Source organism: Sturnira hondurensis, unplaced genomic scaffold, assembly GCF_014824575.4.
Source record: "Sturnira hondurensis isolate 20B ecotype Veracruz unplaced genomic scaffold, ASM1482457v3 Scaffold0010476, whole genome shotgun sequence".
Taxonomy (NCBI): domain Eukaryota; kingdom Metazoa; phylum Chordata; class Mammalia; order Chiroptera; family Phyllostomidae; genus Sturnira; species Sturnira hondurensis.
This window is the reverse complement of record NW_028083107.1, coordinates 712185-720481: the sequence shown is the minus strand read 5'-3', so window position 1 is coordinate 720481 and position 8297 is coordinate 712185.

Here is an 8297-nt window from a genome sequence, read left to right as displayed (position 1 = left end):
CTGGCTGTTTCTAGAATTCTCTCCTTCATTTTAATCTTGGCTAATGTAATTATGATGTGCCTTGGTGTGTTCCTTCTTGGGTCCAACTTCTTTGGGACTTTCTGAGCTTCCTGGACTTCCTGGGAGTCTCTTTCCTTTGCCAGACTGGGGAAGTTCTCCTTTATTATTTGTTCAAATAACTTTTCCACTCGTGGCTGTTCCTCTTCTCCTTCTGGTATCCCTATAATTTGGATGTTGGAATGTTTAAAGATGTCCTTGAGGTTCCTAAGCCTCTCCTCATTTTTTTGAATTCTTGTTTCTTCATTCTTTTCTATTTGGTCATTTTTTTCTTCCTTCTGGTCCATTCCCTTGATTTTAGTCCCAGTTTCCTTCCCATCACTATTGGTTTCCTGTGCATTGCCCTTCATTTCAATTAGTTTAGCCTTCATTTGTTCCTCTAATTTGTGGCTAAAATCAACCAATTCTGTGAGCATCCTGATCACCAGTGTTTTGAATTGTGCATCTGAAAGGTTGGCTATTTCTTGGTGGCTTAGAATTATAGGCTCTGGGGCTTTGAGCTGTTGTCGAGCCATAATGTTTTGGTCTATTCGCACCTGTTATGTCTGAGGGGCAGAGCCTTAGGTGTTCACCAGGGCCAGGTGGCCCAGTTGCTGGGTTGTGATGCTGTACATGGGGGTGGGATCAGAGGGGGAAAAATGGCATTTTGCTCTGCTCTCTCTCAGATTTCTGTCCCCTCTACAGCTTCCCACAAGCAAATTGGGCTTCTCTTGTGCCGGTTCCCAGGTGTGTGGGCCCGTGTACTCTCCAGGACCCTATGGGTCTGTCTCTCCAATGAACTCTCTGTGAGCCTGGGAGCCTCTCCTGGCACCACGACCCTGAAAGTTTTTGCAAATGGTGCTTTCAGGCTCTAATTCCCATCACTGGGGCCCTAGCCTGTGTGGTTTGTCTCACTGTTCGCTCCTTCTCTTGGTTTACCTGTGCGTGAATGTGTGACCGCGGTCAGCCAGCCACCCTTTGCCCTCACTGGGTCTGCCTGTTGCCACCCCACACCTGGGATCTGCCCACCGCTGCCACCTACGTTCCTGGGTCGGTCTGACCTAATGATCTTTCCTGCCCCACCTGCTCTGCCGCTGACTCCACCTCTGTTACCAGTCTGGCTGAATGGCTCGTTGTTGTTGGACTTCCACACAGTTCAATTTTCTGTGTTTTGGCTGTGTTTTTGTTACTAAAACTTTGTTGTCTTTAAACTTAGTTGTACAAGGAGGCACAGTATTTCCACCTACACCTCCATCTTGGCCAGAAGTCCCTCAGATTCTCTATCTTTAATCTTGAGTAACTTGATGATGTGCCTTGGTGTGTTCCTCCTTTGGTCCAATTTCTTTGGGACTTTCTGGGCTTCCTGGACTTCCTGGAAGTCTATTTCCTTAGCTAGACTGGGGAAGTCTTCCTTCATTATTTGTTCAAATCATTTTCAATTTCTTGCTCTTGTTCTTCTCCTTCTGGCACCCCTATAGTTTGGATGTTGGAGCACTGAAAGTTGTCCCATAGATTACTAAGCCTCTCCTCATTTGTTTGGATTCTTGTTTCTTCATTCTGTTTTGGTTGGGTGTTTATTTCTTCCTTTTGTTTCAAATGATTGATTTGAGTCACAGTTTCCTTCCCTTCACTGTTGGTTCCATGTATATGTTCCTTTATTTCACTTTGGGTAGCCTTCATTTCTTCCTTCATGTTGTGACTGAGCTCAATCAGTTCTGTGAGCATCCTGATTAGTAATGTTTTGAACTCTGCATCAGATGGGTTGGCTATCTCCTCATCACTTAGCTCTTTTCCTGGAGTTTGATCTGTTCTTTCATTTGGGCCATATTTCTTTGTCTTGGCACACTCGTTATGTTGTAAGGGGGTGGAATCTTAGGTATTCGCCAGGACAGGGCAACCCTCTTTGCTGCGTTGCCCCGTCCAGAGCACAGAGTGCTATCTGTGGGGCAGGGGTCAGAGAGGGAACAATGGAGCTTCATTGCTCTGCTCTAGCCCCACTTTCCAACAAATTGTCCTGTGAGACTGGGAGTTTCTCCTGCCATGGCAACCCCTGCTAGCTTTGAGTTTTTAGTTTCTCATTCAGCCAGCCCCACCTCGCCCTTGCAGTCCAAATCCTTGCTGCATCCTCTCTGCTCCACTGCCTGTCTCCTATCTTCACTCCTTCTATTGGTCGGGGTGAATGTTTGTTTAATTCCTCGATTGCTGGGGTTCCACGCAGTTTGATTTTCTGACACTTCTGGTTGTTTATTGTTTTAAAATTGGTTGTTGTCCTTCTTTCAATTGTGTGAGGAAGTGAAGCATTTCTACCCACACCTCCATCTTGACAATTGTCACCAGGTTTCTGACATTTCCAGAAGTCAAGAGCCCTACCCACGTTTCACCCTGCTGCTTGATTTTTTGGATTTAAGATAAGACTTTCTTTATTTTCACCGCTATTTCATAGTCTTAAATCTTTCAGTGAGAGTCTCAACAGGTCTTCTTGCTTGGCATTTAGCACCTTCCATTCCCTTTCTAGTCTTTTTAAAAGTTGCCCAAAGCAAATGAGAAGAATTTTGTTCTTTCTCTACAAATTAGTAATTCAATTTTTTAAAGTATATTTTATTGATTATGCTATTACAGTTGTCCCGATTTTTGCCCTTTGTCCCACTCTTCCCTGTACTCCCCTTCCCTCAGCATTAGTCCCGTAGTTCGTGTCTATGGATCACCCACAAAAGTTCTTTGGCTTCTCAATTTCCTAACCTTACCTATCTATTTTGTACCTGGCAAGTATGCATCTTATTCCCTGTACTTTTCCCACCATTTTCTCCCTTCCCCCTCTCCACTGATAACCCTCCAAGTGATCTCAATTTCAATGATCCTGTTCCTGTTCTAGTTGCTTGCTTAGTTTGTTTTTGTTTATTAGATTCATTTGCTGATAGTTGTGAGGTTGTCATCATTTTAATGTTTATAGTTTTGATCTTCTTCCTTTTGTTGAATAAGTCCCTTTAACATTTCATGTAATAATGCCTTGGTGATGATGAACTCCTTTAGTTTTACTTTCTTTTGGAAGCACCTGATCTGCCATTCCATTCTAAATGATAGCTTTGCTGGATGTAGTCTTGGTTATAGGTCCTTACTTTGAATAGTTCTTGCCAGTCCCTTCTTACCTGCAGTTTCTTTTGAGGAATCAGCTGATAGTCTCACGGGAACCCCTTTGTAGGTAACTCTCTTCTTTTCTCTTGCTCCTTTTAAAATCTTTTCTTTCTCTTTAACCTTTGGCATTTTAATTATGATGTGTCTTGGTGTGGCCATCTTTGGGTCCAACTTGTTTGGGACTCTCTGAGCTTTATGGACTTCTATGTCTATTTCCTTTGCCAAATTGACAAGGTTTTCTTTCATTATTTTTTCAAATAGGTTTTCAATTTCTTTTTTAAAATGATTTTATTTATTTATTTTTAGAGGAGAGGAGAGGGAGAAAGAGAGGAAGAGAAACATCCATATGTGCTTTCCTCTCACCTGTCCACAACTGGGGACCTGACTCTCAACCCAGGCATGTGCCCTGACTGGGAATCAAACCGGTGACCCTTTGCTTCACAGGCTGGCATTCAATCTACTGAGACATACCAGCCAGGGCAGTTTCCAATCTCTTGCTCTTTCTCTTCTCTTTCTGGCACTTCTACAATTTAGATGTTGGTATGTTTAAAGTTGTCCCATAGTTTCCAAAGCCTCTCCTTGTTTTTTTTTTTTTTTTTTTTTTGAATTCTTGTTTCTTTTTCCTATTCTGGGTGAATGTTTTTTTCTTCCTTTTGTTCCAAATCATTGATTTGAGTTCCAGTTTCCTTCCCTTCACTGTTTGTTCCCTATATATTTTTCTTTATTTCGCTTTGTATAGCCTTCACTTCTTCCTTTATTTGTGGCCATGCTCAATCATTTCTCTGAGCATCCCAATTAGCAGTGTTTTGAACTCTGCATCTGGTAAGTAGTCTGTCTCCTTGTCACTTAGTTCTTTTTCTGGAGTTTTGATCTGTTCTTTCATTTGGGCCATATTTCTGTGTCTCCTCAATTTGGCAGCCTCCCTATGTATCTGTGTATTAGGTAGAGCTGCTTTGACTCCCTGTGTTGATCACCTGTTACATTGTAAGGGACAGAACCTTAGGTATTCACTAGGGCAGTGCAACACTCTTTGCTGTTTTGTGGTGCTGTATGTGGGATAAGGTTTGGAGAGTGAACAACGTCACTTGCCTGGCTCTTGCCCTGTTTCCAGTCACTTCCCCCACTTCCCATGCATGACTAATGCCTTTCTACTTGCTGCTCTGTTGCTGATTCTTAGAGTTGGTGGGTTTGCATACATTCTCTGACCCTGTGGGCCCTTGAACAAGGCTCTCCTGAGAGACCTCATCCCCACTGATTTATTTAGCCAGAGATTATGAGGATTTATTTTTCTGACACTGGGACCATGGGCTGCACAGTCTACCGGAGCTGGGATTGCTCATTCCCCAGTTGTATCTCCTAGTTTTTATCTGCAGCATGTGAAGTTGGGACTGCCTGTTCCTCTGGCTTTTGCCATTGCTGTCTCACCACTGCTGCCTCACTTGGCCACACCTCATCCTCTCTCCTCTGGCTCCCAGTCTCCACCCCTCCTACCTGTCTGGATGAATGTTCCTTCATTAAATCCTTGGTTGTTGGCTGCCCTGGCTAGTGTGGCTCAGTGGATTGAGTGTCAGCCTGCAAACCAAAGAGTCACTGGCTCCATTCCCAGTCAGGGCACATGCCTGGGTTGTGGGACAGGTCTGCAGTAGGGGGCATGCAAGAGGCAACCATGTATAGATGATTCTCTCTTTCTCCTTCCCTTCCCCTATAAAAATAAATAAACAAAATCTTTTAAAAAATCCTTGGCTGTTGGACTTCCATTCAATTTGATTTTTCTGGCAGTTCTGGTTGTTTTTGTTTTATATTGGTTGTTATCCTTCTTGTGGTTGTGTGAGGAGACAAAGCCTGTCTACCTACACTGCTGTCTTGGCTGAAAGCCCTCAAATGGTTTTTATATGTTTAGTCTTCATGTTTATGGTCTTCATGTGATATATGTTTATGCATTACATGTGGTATGTTTTCTGCCTCTGGATGACATAACTAGGGGGTAATATTTTATTGGCCTAAAGATATTAAGTATGTATATAACTTAAACAGGATCCTGTGGTCTGGACAAATTATTTTATGCAAAAACCAGTTTTAAGTTTAATTAATGTCTTTTGAAGTTATTACTATAAAAAGTGTGTTGTTTTACAAAAATTTACATTGTACTCTTTTGTTTAAGTTTATTTAAAAGCCTTCCCTAAATTTAAATGTTAAGAGACTTTTTAACTGAGAAATGACTTTGAGTTATTCCAGTGGGCCCCTGGAATACCTCAAGAACTTGTTTTTCCTTTTTTTATAAAAGAAGTTTTTGAAGTAATTTGGCCTATTTAATATACCTAAAATACATGGGACACTTTGTAAAATAAAGAAATAATAAGTATATTCTCTCTGTATACAATTGTTTTTATTATTAAAGTAGATTTTCTAGAAAAAAGTTCTGATAAACTGTCATTTGTAATTTTAATTGTTATCTTAAAATGTTGTTGCAGGAAAGCAAATTCCTTTGTCAATTGCATTATGCTCAACTCTATAGCCATGTCATTTTAAGTTTTGTCATTAATAAATGGTCATTGTTTTGCTCTAATGCATGTGCAAAAATATATTCTGTCTTGGGAGGGATTCACAGAGAGGACTCTGACTTGTTCTGGATTGCATATTTCTGAGAACTGATTTTTGGAACATACCTTTGAACTGAGTGAAGATTGCTGGAGCTCTATGGAATGATTGGGTTTATAGAGGCACTTACAGATGATCAAGATAAACAGAAATTAATTATGGAACATAATAAACTGAAGATATTGGTGGCTTTTATATCTTTTTATTAAAATATTGCTATTTTTTATTATTGTTTTTTGCACATAAGAAAACGTGCTGTCTCTTAAAGCACTTTGGTAAACTATACTTTCATAAACAATATTGAGGCATTTATATTTTCTTCCCTACCTGATCCCTCCAGAATTTGGAAGCTCTTAATGGGTGAATATTATTCTTCCCATGACAATATGTTTGTTTGCATAAATCCAGTAGGAATCTGATTTCTTCATAACAGAATACATAAAGCCAGTTTCTAATTGTGATTGTATTACCCAAGTCTTTGAGTAATACAATACAATGTCATGCCTGAAGAAGAATGCCTAGGTTCTGGTTGTTACCAGAAAGCCTTGAGGAACTGAGATTGACTTTTGAAGCCAATAGAAGCCCTTTAGAGAAATGGCCTGGTGCTATGTTTGGTCATGTGGATCATAGCAGTCTTTCCAGGTAAGAAGTGAAGGTTGCTTTCCTGAAAGATGGCAAGGAGAAACCTTAAGCCATTATGGGACCTTAAAGGGCTTGAGGAATGTAGGCACTTACTGCAGGCAAAGCCTGATGACAGATGTGTGTGGACTGACTGAACTTCATCTGAATGTTCCTTGTGTATGTTCCAGCAAAGCAGTTTTAAAGAGCCTATATGATCTATTGTTATTCCTGTTGTGTTTATGCAAATAATCAACCCAAATTGAACTTGGACTTAATGTAATAAATGAATTGGTCTTGATTTGGCTCTTTGATAAGAATGAGGGTGAGTTTAGGGGAAAATTATGATTCAATAAAATATATTATACACAATTATGGAGAGTAGAGTATAATTCTGTATATTGTCAGTAAAACTTTATTTCTCACCTATGAAATAGGTGAGAAATATGAAATAGAAATATGAAATAGACAGAGTCTTAAATTTCTCCATTTTTCTTTCACACTAGTGTTTCATTATTCCTTCATCCTTTGATTTGGAATTATTGAGAAGCGCTGATGCAGTATCAACCTTACAGAATTTACCTGAGCACCTGATAATATCACCAGAGACATTTAAACTACAAAGATCTATCAGATTGTCACTACTTAATTTCATTCCAGCAAAAGCCTTGCAATTGGAAGTCTTCTCATCTGACATTCTTGCAGATATAGAAACTGGCTTATGATTTGCTGTGTTTATTAATCTCTGTGTTCTTTCTGTTCTTTCAGAATGTATACCATGACCTTGTTTGCCTGTCAAATTCTTGGGGGTTGTCTGGCTGCATTATGTGGAAGCAACACCTTCCTCCAATGGGTCATAATGTTGGCTGCTGAGAGCAACCACTCAGACTGCTGGATCTGCACAGAGTTCTCAACCTTGGCCTCTGCCAGCCTGCCATGGTGGGTTTACCTTGAAACAAGACATGCTGGTACTGGCTGCAAAACTGGACAACCCCATCTTTAAACAGTCACGTGAGAAGGTGTTTTCTATCATAAGGGAACAGACTAACTGCACCAAGCCATAGCTCACATATGCAGTTTGGGATGGTGTGGGGTGGCTATTAGCACTACAGGTACAGTACAACAGCCTGTACCTCTATGTACTGAATTCAGAAACGGGACTACAAATGAAACTTTGCAACTCATGGGGTGGATGCCAGTAATCCTGTGTGAGAGTATTATGGTACTGACTGCTACAAACTATCGGTGACACTCTCTCATCCTGGGTCTCTTTGGCTTCTGTATTGTACTTTTAGTGTTAGGGTGTAGCCTTTACTATATCTGTGGTATATGGATGCAGTGTGCCAACATACTCACCACACAGGTCCTTCATCAGAAGAATCAGCATGAAGAATGTGAGATGGAAGAACAATGTTGGAATAGAGTGAGGGGTCAATACATGTCCCTTTCCCCTCCCATTACTGAGGGTTAGTCAGAGATGCTCCGGCCAGGAGAAATGTGCATTGTGTTGGGAATGGATTGTAACTCACCCCTTATCCCCTTTTGGGAGAAGTTTCTTGTCCTGTGACTGCTTCTTGACCTTTTCCATCTGCACTACCCACTGATGTAATGTAGCTCCGGGCCACAGGTTTGTGTAACCTGGACCCATGCTGCCTTTGTGTGGGACTAAAACGAGGTGTAAAACATGGGGTCCCCCAAAATAACAAAGAATATTCCCCACAGCCTATGGTTGGAGGGTGGGAAAAGGGATGATGCTGTGATTAAGATACTTTCCATAACAATGGCAAGTTGATAGCTAGTTGATAATGTGCTGCCACTCCAGGCAGAGGTGTACCTGACTTTGGGAACATTCAGGGACTCATGACATAGTCAGGGGAGGTGGAGGCCCACCCCAGATATCTGTGCATCATGGG